The sequence below is a fragment of the Carlito syrichta genome, unplaced genomic scaffold (genome assembly GCF_000164805.1).
Source record: "Carlito syrichta isolate Samal-C Ts95f unplaced genomic scaffold, Tarsius_syrichta-2.0.1 Scaffold314685, whole genome shotgun sequence".
In the NCBI taxonomy this organism is placed as follows: domain Eukaryota; kingdom Metazoa; phylum Chordata; class Mammalia; order Primates; family Tarsiidae; genus Carlito; species Carlito syrichta.
Window position 1 is genome coordinate 27931 of NW_007258781.1, and position 9310 is coordinate 37240.

Here is a 9310-nt window from a genome sequence, read left to right on the forward strand (position 1 = left end):
TAATTTAAAAGTTAATTTAATATTTACTAAGGTTACTCACACTAAGTGATTCAGTAGCAATTACAGTACAATAATTCATGTTGTTATACATATTACAATTTTATATAATTATATGTAATACAGTTGACGCTTGAACAAAACAGGTATAAACTACGTGTGTGACATGTATGCAGATTTTCTTCTACCTCTGCCACTCTTGAGACAGCAAAATCGAATCCTCCTCCTCTTCAGTCTACTCAATATGAAGTTGATGAGGATGAAAACTTTTATAGTGATCCACTTCCACTTAATGAATATATGATTTTCTTAACAAAATTTCATTTCTCTAGTTTACTTTATTGTGGGAATAAAGTATAAAATGCACATACAACACAAAACATGTGTTAATTAACTAATTGTGTTATGGGCAAGGCTTCTGGCCAACAACTGACTGTTAATACTTGTTTTGGAAAAGTCAAAAGTTATACATAGATTTTCGATAGTGCTGGGATTGGTGTCATTAATCTTCATGTTTTTCAGGAATCAACTGTATAATATTATAATTATGGATATATATTTTTTCAACTCTACAACTGTAGTAGAGTTATTAATTTGAAAATAATAATTATGCAAATTGCAAAAGTCAAAAAGCACATTTTATCTAATTTCTCTTTCATCATGTATTTGCATAATGATATGTCATTTAATCTCTTCTAGACCCAAGCTTAGTAAGAGAATTGTTTTGAATTATTTATTTCGCAATTCAGGGTAGTTTAACTGTGCCCACTCTTTCTCATCCAGTAATACTAGTATCTAATCCATTGGGTTAAGATCATAGCCATTGACTGGGGAATGCAGAAATCTTTAAAGATTAACATGAGAATCAAGCTCATTAGCTTGTTCTCTGAACCCTGAATTTCCACCTATTATCCTACAGACAGTTACTTCAATGCCTTTTAAATTCTGAAGGTGAAAACTTTTACTGGAGAAAGAGAAGAAAGAACAGCTTAATAAGATCCACCTAAGTTTGAATTTTGCTTGAGTCTTTGTTGGTCTACATTCTTGCTGCCCCTGCTTTTCTTCACTACCTGCATCAGCCTATCTGGTTTTCTTCTCCATGATCTTAGACACTACCTGAAATGCATTTAATTTGGCCTGGATAAACTCTGCTTCCTGATTTTGTCTCTGGTGTACTGATTACAATTTCTGCCCTCAAATATTCAGTCAGTAGAGTATCTCCTCTTTCTACCTTATACATTCTTCTCCCCTTTGATTCTGTGGGTTTAACTTTGACATGCATCAGTGTAATGCCTGTCCCAAATAAACTTCTGAGTCTTCTTGCTAAAACCATTTCTAGATCTACCCATGAGAAGCCAATATGTTGAGAGGAAACAGAGGAAAAATAGTCACATTGGTGTTTCAAGTGTTTGGTACAACAATAGAATCCTAACCCTTTACCAACCCTAATTTATATTTTTATTTATTTATTTTATATGTGGTATTTTATTTACTCTTTTGAGTAAAAACGACCTGTAATTATTCTTTTCCACAGTATCATTGTCCAATTTTATAACCAAGAGAAAGAAGCTATAAGGTAGGTTGTCAAATTTTCCCTTTCTTTTCTCTGTAAGAGCTTATATAAGATTGATACTAATTAATTCATACAAATTTGATACATTCTTTTTTTGCAAAGCCATCTGCTTTGGAGTTTTCTTTGTGAAAGTTTTGTTACTTTGTGTGATTGATTTAATTGTTTTTCTTAAGGATTTAATTTTCTTAATAATTAGGGAATATGAAGATTTTCTATTTTCTTTAAATTAGTTAAGTGTTTTTGATGGACAGATAAAAATGGAAAATAAAATTAATTAAACTTATTTTCTGTGAAGGCAACATCCATTGTGAATCATGGTTTCAGCTGGCAAGTATGTAATACTATTCTCAGTGCTAATCAGAAAGTATTATCTCAAGTTGGTAATTTATAACATCTGAATATATGTGTGAGAAAAAGGAAATGGTATTTATAGACCTGAAATAAGTATATAGAAGTAAGGCAGCTATGTTGGCACCAGGTAGTATACTTTTTTACAACTCCTATATTTGAGATATTTAAAGCATTCTCCAATAAATATGATATTACTGGGCATTTAAAACTCTTTATAAATGGTAAATAAATCTAAGTCTAAGGTTACAATTCATAGTTGAACACTAGTCTCACCTGTGGTGTTTTTTATAAAGCCAATAAAATAAATATTAAAAAACCAATTAAGTAAGGATGCTTGGGTGGAAGCTTACCATCTGCATTTTGTAGATGCTCCCAGATGATATTAAAGTCAAGTCAAGTTTGAGAATCACTGATATAGATGGAATAATAACTGCTGTCAAATCAAAATGCACGAGTTTGGAGCACAATTTTTTTCTGTTCTGGACTATGACAAGTAAAGTGTGGGGCTGAAATGCTGTTTCCATGTTTCATTAATATTGTTAGTGAGCATTTACTATTACTTGAGACTATTTGAGACACTAGGTATAAAGCAGTGAACAAGTAGTCTTAGCTTTTTGGTTTCATAGTATATACATTTTGGTTGTAACAGAAAAAGAAGTAATAAATAAACAAGAAAGTTCGATATTAATAAGTGCTGTGAGAATGATACATGGAGATATTTAGGTGAAAGTATGAATGCTATCATTGGGAGACCAGGAGAGCCCTGTCTGGGGAACTAAGAACTTATTTTTAAGGGGTGGTAAAGAGAAAGTTATGATAGGAGTGGATTGTAGTAGGCAAACATGACACAACAGTAGGCAGAAGTTATCCCATAACAGGCATGTATTTTAAGCCAATGTGAGTTTAGATCTCACTTAGGGCTTTCACAATCAGAAAGTATATAATTTAATTTGAACTTTAAAAAACGGGGCCATTCTGTGTATAATGCAGAGAATAAAATTGAACAGAAATCAGAGAAGAAGCAAGGAGACTAGTTGAGAAGCTATTCATGTACTCACTTGATAAGTGGTTTTGACCTGTATTAGGTCGGAATGCATTATTAATAGAAAAATATGTTTTATTCCATTGTGTTGCTATAAAGGAATGCCTGAGGCTGGGTAATTTAGTAAGAAAAGAGGTTTATTTGACTCATGCTCTGCAGGTTGTAGAAGCAGCATGGTGCCAGTGTGTGCTTCTGGTGAAGGTCACCAGTTTCTTCCACTCAAGGTAAAAGGGGAAGGGAAGGTGGTATGTGCAGAAGTCACATGGCAAGAGAGAAAGCAAGAGAGGGGGGCCAGGAGGTATCAAACCATTTTTAACAACCAGCTATGGCAGGAACTAATAGAGTGTACCTCAAGAACAGCACCAAGCCATCTGCCCCCATGACCCAAACACTTCTCACTAGGCTTCACCTCCAACACCGGGGGTTTGGAGAGGTGAAATAATCAAATCTTGGCAAGGTGGAAGGTGAGGAATATATTTCATAATTTGAGCTGACATAACTTGTTGATGAATTTCATATATAAACTGAGAAGAAGAAAGAAAGAAAGAGTGATTTTTGGATCTTTTGCACCAGCAACAAATGGGATAGGCAATAAAATTATAAAGACTAAGGAGGAGAAATTCAGTGAAGAAAATGACATCAGAAGTGGAATTTTGTTTCTTCAGCGTCAAGTTTGAGTTGTCCGTTAGGAATCCAGGCAAATGTGTTCAAATATTATTGGATACACAAGTCTGAGGCTCAAATAGTCAGAGGCAGGCTGAAAGTAGAAGTTTTGGTGTTAAATACACTGTGTTAATTGAGGCAGACTACCACTGAGTAAACAAATAAGGATCATATGGCAGCTACAGGTCACAGGGACCTATAAGTTTGTTGCCCAGAAAATGAAAATGCAAGGCAATTCTAACTGTCTGGGGTCAGGCTTAACAGCAAATCAGTTCTTAAAAAAAGCTTGGGTATATTCAAAAATTTAGTGTCAAAAAAATGTTGGAGAGAGAGAAGTCAGCAGTAAAATATTATAAAGAAACAAAAAGCTTAGGCAAAACACTCAGTCATATCTCTCCAAATATAAAGATTGTGACCGTTTATGTAGTACGGAAATGTTCCCTACTTTTTGTTAGGGCTGCATTTAATTCTGGAGTATGGCAAATCCATAGCTCGAAAATGAAATGGAAAGCTGACCAAGAGAATTGTCAACTAAATTGATGTAGCCAGAAATAAGGCATACTACATTGACAAGATATTTGTTCACATGGAATATGTGGGATGGCCGCCTATTTCAGATATAAAGTTAACATTCTACTTCACAGAATTCTGTAAATTTAGGTAAATCCAGGGATAAGATTTTGATGACCAATCAGAAAAGTACTTCCTTTGGAGGAAAATTGCTTACTAAATTTGCAAATACATACACACACACACACACACACACACACACACACACACATATACACACACACATATATTTATTGCAAATGCAGTGATCATAAACTAGTAAACAATGTAATAAAAAAAGCAATTAAGTAAAATTAAATTTTCTGCTCAGTTTGAACTCATTGGTATGTAATGTCTACTGTATTTTTCCCAAGCTATTTTTTGATGTAACTAAAGTCAACAAAGATGATTATATTACACAATATGTTTGTGACAGTAAAGGGAGTAAAGATGCTTTTTAAATATAAAAGGGAAATCCTTTGAATCTTTTGAAGATTTTATATTGCTTCTGGTGTGATGTATTTATATTATAAAGAAGTTATCGGTAGACATCTGATTGGTTTTTACATTTTCCTTAACAAAGAAATATCTTAAGCCTTTTTTTTGCACATCTGCAGTGTTTTCGTAGTATTTCTGATTTATGTCTTGTGGATTTCAGAGAATTTGTTGCATCATCAGAAAATTCTCAAAGTAGAAAGAAATTACTACTTTGCAAGTAGGAGGCTGACTGTAGTTTTAAGGAATTTTTACCGCTTCTCAATCAGGCCATTTTGGAGAGACAAAATTTGTCTGCTGTTTTTCTTTAATTTTCGAAAATATCAAATAAGTATTTGATTAGTATTCATGCATTGCCTGCACAGGTAAGTAATGTAATTAGTTTTTATGTATTGGCACACTGAAGAAAAGTAGAAAAGAGTTGGTTATTTTGGTGTAAATAACTCAATTCTTCAGAGGACAGATTATCTACTTGAGAAAGAGTCTATTGGTTTCTTTTTTTTTTTTTTGAGTTGGAGTCTCACTCTGTCACCCAGACTGGAGTGCAGTGGCCACTCCCGGCCACCGCAGCCTCGACCTGCTGGGGCTCCGGCGATCCTTCCGCCTCAGCCTTCCAAGTAGCTGGAACTACAGGCGCGTGCTACCACACCCGGTTAATTTTTTGATTTATTGTAGAGATGAGGTCTCGCCAAGTTGCCCGGGCGGGTCTCCAACCCTCGGGCTCAGGCAATCCACTCACCTCAGCCTCCCAAAGCGCGGGATTACAGGCTGAGCCACCAAGCCTGGCTGATTGGTTTCTTAACTCCTGCGTCTTGGACATTTGCACTTCATTATAGGTGAGAAAATGGAAGGAAAAAGTGAGATATCTCTTCAGCTTACAATTATAGTAAAAGGTATAAGGTGAAAAGAATGTTATTAGAAACTTTCCATCTGAGATTAGGCTTATTTTAGGCTGCTCTTACCTGATAACATGACCTGAAATCTAAGGATCATTTTATTCATGATCTTCTGTATCTGTTACTAACATGATTTAAGTATGACTCTATGGTCAAATGAGTAGGAATATCTATTTACTTCATCTTAATTTGAGGGGAATGTGAAACCACAAGTAACTGTTGTTGAATCTGGTAAGAAACAGGTGTGAAAAATAAGCAGTGCACTGGAAGATGGATAACAGCTAAAACATGCAAACCTCTAGTTCAGGCTGTGAATAGAAGAATTGCAGACAGCAGATGAAAAAGGACCCACCCATGTGTAACCCATTACCTACTTAACCTTCCACTTTTTTTTCAGCCTTCCTTGTGCAAGCGCCACCTCCTCTAGGATATTTTGAAGAATAAGATTTTTCCCTTGGCCCACTGAAGTCAGTTCAAGTGGTATCTGCCTGATCTCTTAGCTCCTTCAAGTAGGTCTCATCTCTGTTTGAAACACTCAACTTGACTACTGCCACAGGAGAAATGCTATGATAATTGTCCCTATTAGCACAATGATACCAATGCCTCAATGGCCTTAGTGGAAGGTTGAAATCCAAAAGGTTTAACTTCCTTTTATGATCCTGTTTTTAAACTCTCCATAATACTATTATTACAAAATCACTGTAGTTGGAAGACCTTTACTGAGTATTTATATCTAAGCCAGTATAAATTAAATAAATTAAATAAAACAACACTCCAAACAACCAAAATATGCAATTTAATATATGGCATTATATATCAATTTTTCCCCCTTCCTGCACAGAAGCTATGTGTTGACTCTGTTCTTAGATCTTGAACCATTTCTATTTTCATAGGTCCCTTCTCTTTCTAAATGTTTTACAAATCTATTCTCTTCTGTTGGTTACCTGGATACTCATAACTTTGTCAGAAAAATTAAAAAAAAATTTTTTTTATTGAGCAAGCGAATTCAGATCTCTCTCTTTTATTTTATTTATTTAAGATATATCCAGAAAAATAATTTTTATCAGGGTATCTTCCTAAGAATAGAATATTTTATCTAAATGTTGTTACTTCCTTGAAGGCAGAAGATGATATACATTGCAATCAGTTCTTTTTAAAATAACTACACACACATGCATATATATCTATATTTATATCTATATCTATTTATATCTCTATATATTATGTGTGTGTAGTTATTTTAAAATGAATAGATACAGATGTGGATATAAAGAAATTTTTGCTCACATTCAAGTACACGTTTTATCACAGGTAAATGCTCAAGTGTTTGGAGGACTATGGGCTAACTAACATGGAGGATTCTTTTTATTGGGCTTTCCACATTTACAGCATCATCTTTTACCTCAGAAATGTTAAATGTCAGTATCTGTTACCTGAAATTGATGGCTAGTAGAAGTCTAATTTCTTCTATTTTGCACTCTTTATGCTACACTGATTTGAAAATGTCCCAACTATGCAAACCTTTAGAAAAAAAAACATGAACTTTAAGATAATTTTGATGATTTCAAGGTTAACATATTAAATATCTATTTTACTGTGTAAAAGTCTTTTATTAAATTTATTGCAAAGACAAAAAGGAATGAAGGGAAGAAGGAAAGACAATTTCCACCTATTTAGATATGTGGACTAGAATCAATCAAATCATAAGGATTATATTATTCCTTAAGTAAAGACATTTAAGACATGTGTAGTATGTTAGTCATGGTTTTGCCCTAACCTCTTGATATATAGTCTATTTTACGGTCTCTCTCTCTCTCCAAATGTTGCATTCCTAAACAAGACACTGTATGATATGTAGATGTCTTTCTTCAAATTCCAATTGCTTTCATTTTGAAAATGATGCCTGCATATTCAGCCGCCATCCTGCACCCACAAAGTAAAAAACAGCAGACCAGTGTATATGAGCTAAGTCTGGCAGAACAGGAAAAAAAAAACAGTATGGAAAACTAATGTTTTCAGAATTCCACCAGCATTTTTTTTATTTTTAGTAAAATGTTCTAACATTGTGAGTTTAGCCTTCCATTAATGCACACATTAAATCCTTAACTGATATATTTTGAAAAATAAAATTTTCAAAGATAGCTATAGAACTCTAAACTCCACATTTCCACTCAACTCCTCTTAGATAATATTGACAGAAAAATAACCAATCAACCTCTTGTCTCTATTTGCTTTAGTTTGTTTCATAAAATTCAGTGAAGCCATGACTCACTCGTCAATTTCTGGTCCTGTGATGATATGAGGTTCAGGTTCATTAAACATAGTGGTTTCTTCATGCACTATAAACTAGTATCTGATATAATTGGTTTATTTGCTGGGAAAAACTTATTCTTATGAGAAGCTACAGTAGTCTTCTTTCTGTGAATAATATTTAACATTACTTTCTAGTCATGTAATTAAATATATTTGTTAATATTGACAGAGATATTGTTTGAAAACCATATTGAGATATTTTTCAGTTGAGGTACACTCAAGAATGTACCTTGCAATTTTGACTGATTTCATAGATGTACAGAGTTTAAAGTCCTTTAAAGTTGGGAATGGAAACATCATAAAACAAACAAATGAACAATTATGCAAATAATTGATATCATGCAATTTTAACAATTCAAATTACTATGGGGATGTTTTTCTTTGTTTGAAATGAAGTTTATTCATAAACTGAATAAAAACAAACTTTATACCTACTATTGTTTAATGACTGTAGATGACATTTATGCAAAGTGCAAAATGTAAAATTTAAAGAAGGGGCTATGCACTTTGACTATGTCAATAAAGAAAAATAATCATTTTCAGTTATCGTTCTACATATTGTGTCATATATACATAGCTTATCAACTAGTGTCATCATTTTACCAGTTGAGCAAAATGAACCCCTTTATCCTTACTGTTTATTTAATTATTTGCTCCATACACAAATAGAGCCGCATCAGACCATATTACATCAATTTTGTTTCAACAATCCAGCACACGGTAGTTTCCTCTTATCCAAAGGAGATATATTCCATCCCCTCCAGTGAATATTTGAAGCCACGACTAGTATTGAAACCTATGCAGGTAATGTTTTTACCCTATTCAAGCAGATTGTATAGGACGAGTAGCATATACTGTGTGGTCATGCTGGACAAAGGGATGACTTATCTTCCCAGACAGGCTGGAACTGGATGATGTGAGATCTTATGACACTATTTAGGATGGCACATCATTTAAAATTTCTGGATTGCTTTTCATTCAATATTTTTATATTGCAGTTGATCATGGGTAACTGAAACCATGGAAAGGTTCTGCACGTGAGTAGAAGATGGGGAGCATTGGTGCCTCTTCACAGCTGAGCAAGGGTAAAAGTTTCGGCTTCCAACAGAGGCTGTTGTGAGCATAGGTGGAGTCTGTCCGACATTTGTTTCCTGTGGTGTTTGGTTGAAGTAGAGTAGTTATTGTCTAAAATAGTTTTCTGTCTTGCTAAGCTTCCCCTATTCTACTCGTTTGGTAATAGCCAGCTAGGCATCATGCTTTTGTTTTTTGCTTTGTTTTTATTTTGTGTGTGTTTATTTGTTTTCAACTGTTCCCATCAGCATGTCTGGGTGTCTTATTTAACACCCAGTCTTGGATGTTTAAGGCAAAAAGCAAAACTAGGGAGCTCACCACTATTTCATGCAACAAGTTATAATGACTCTTGCCTGTCTG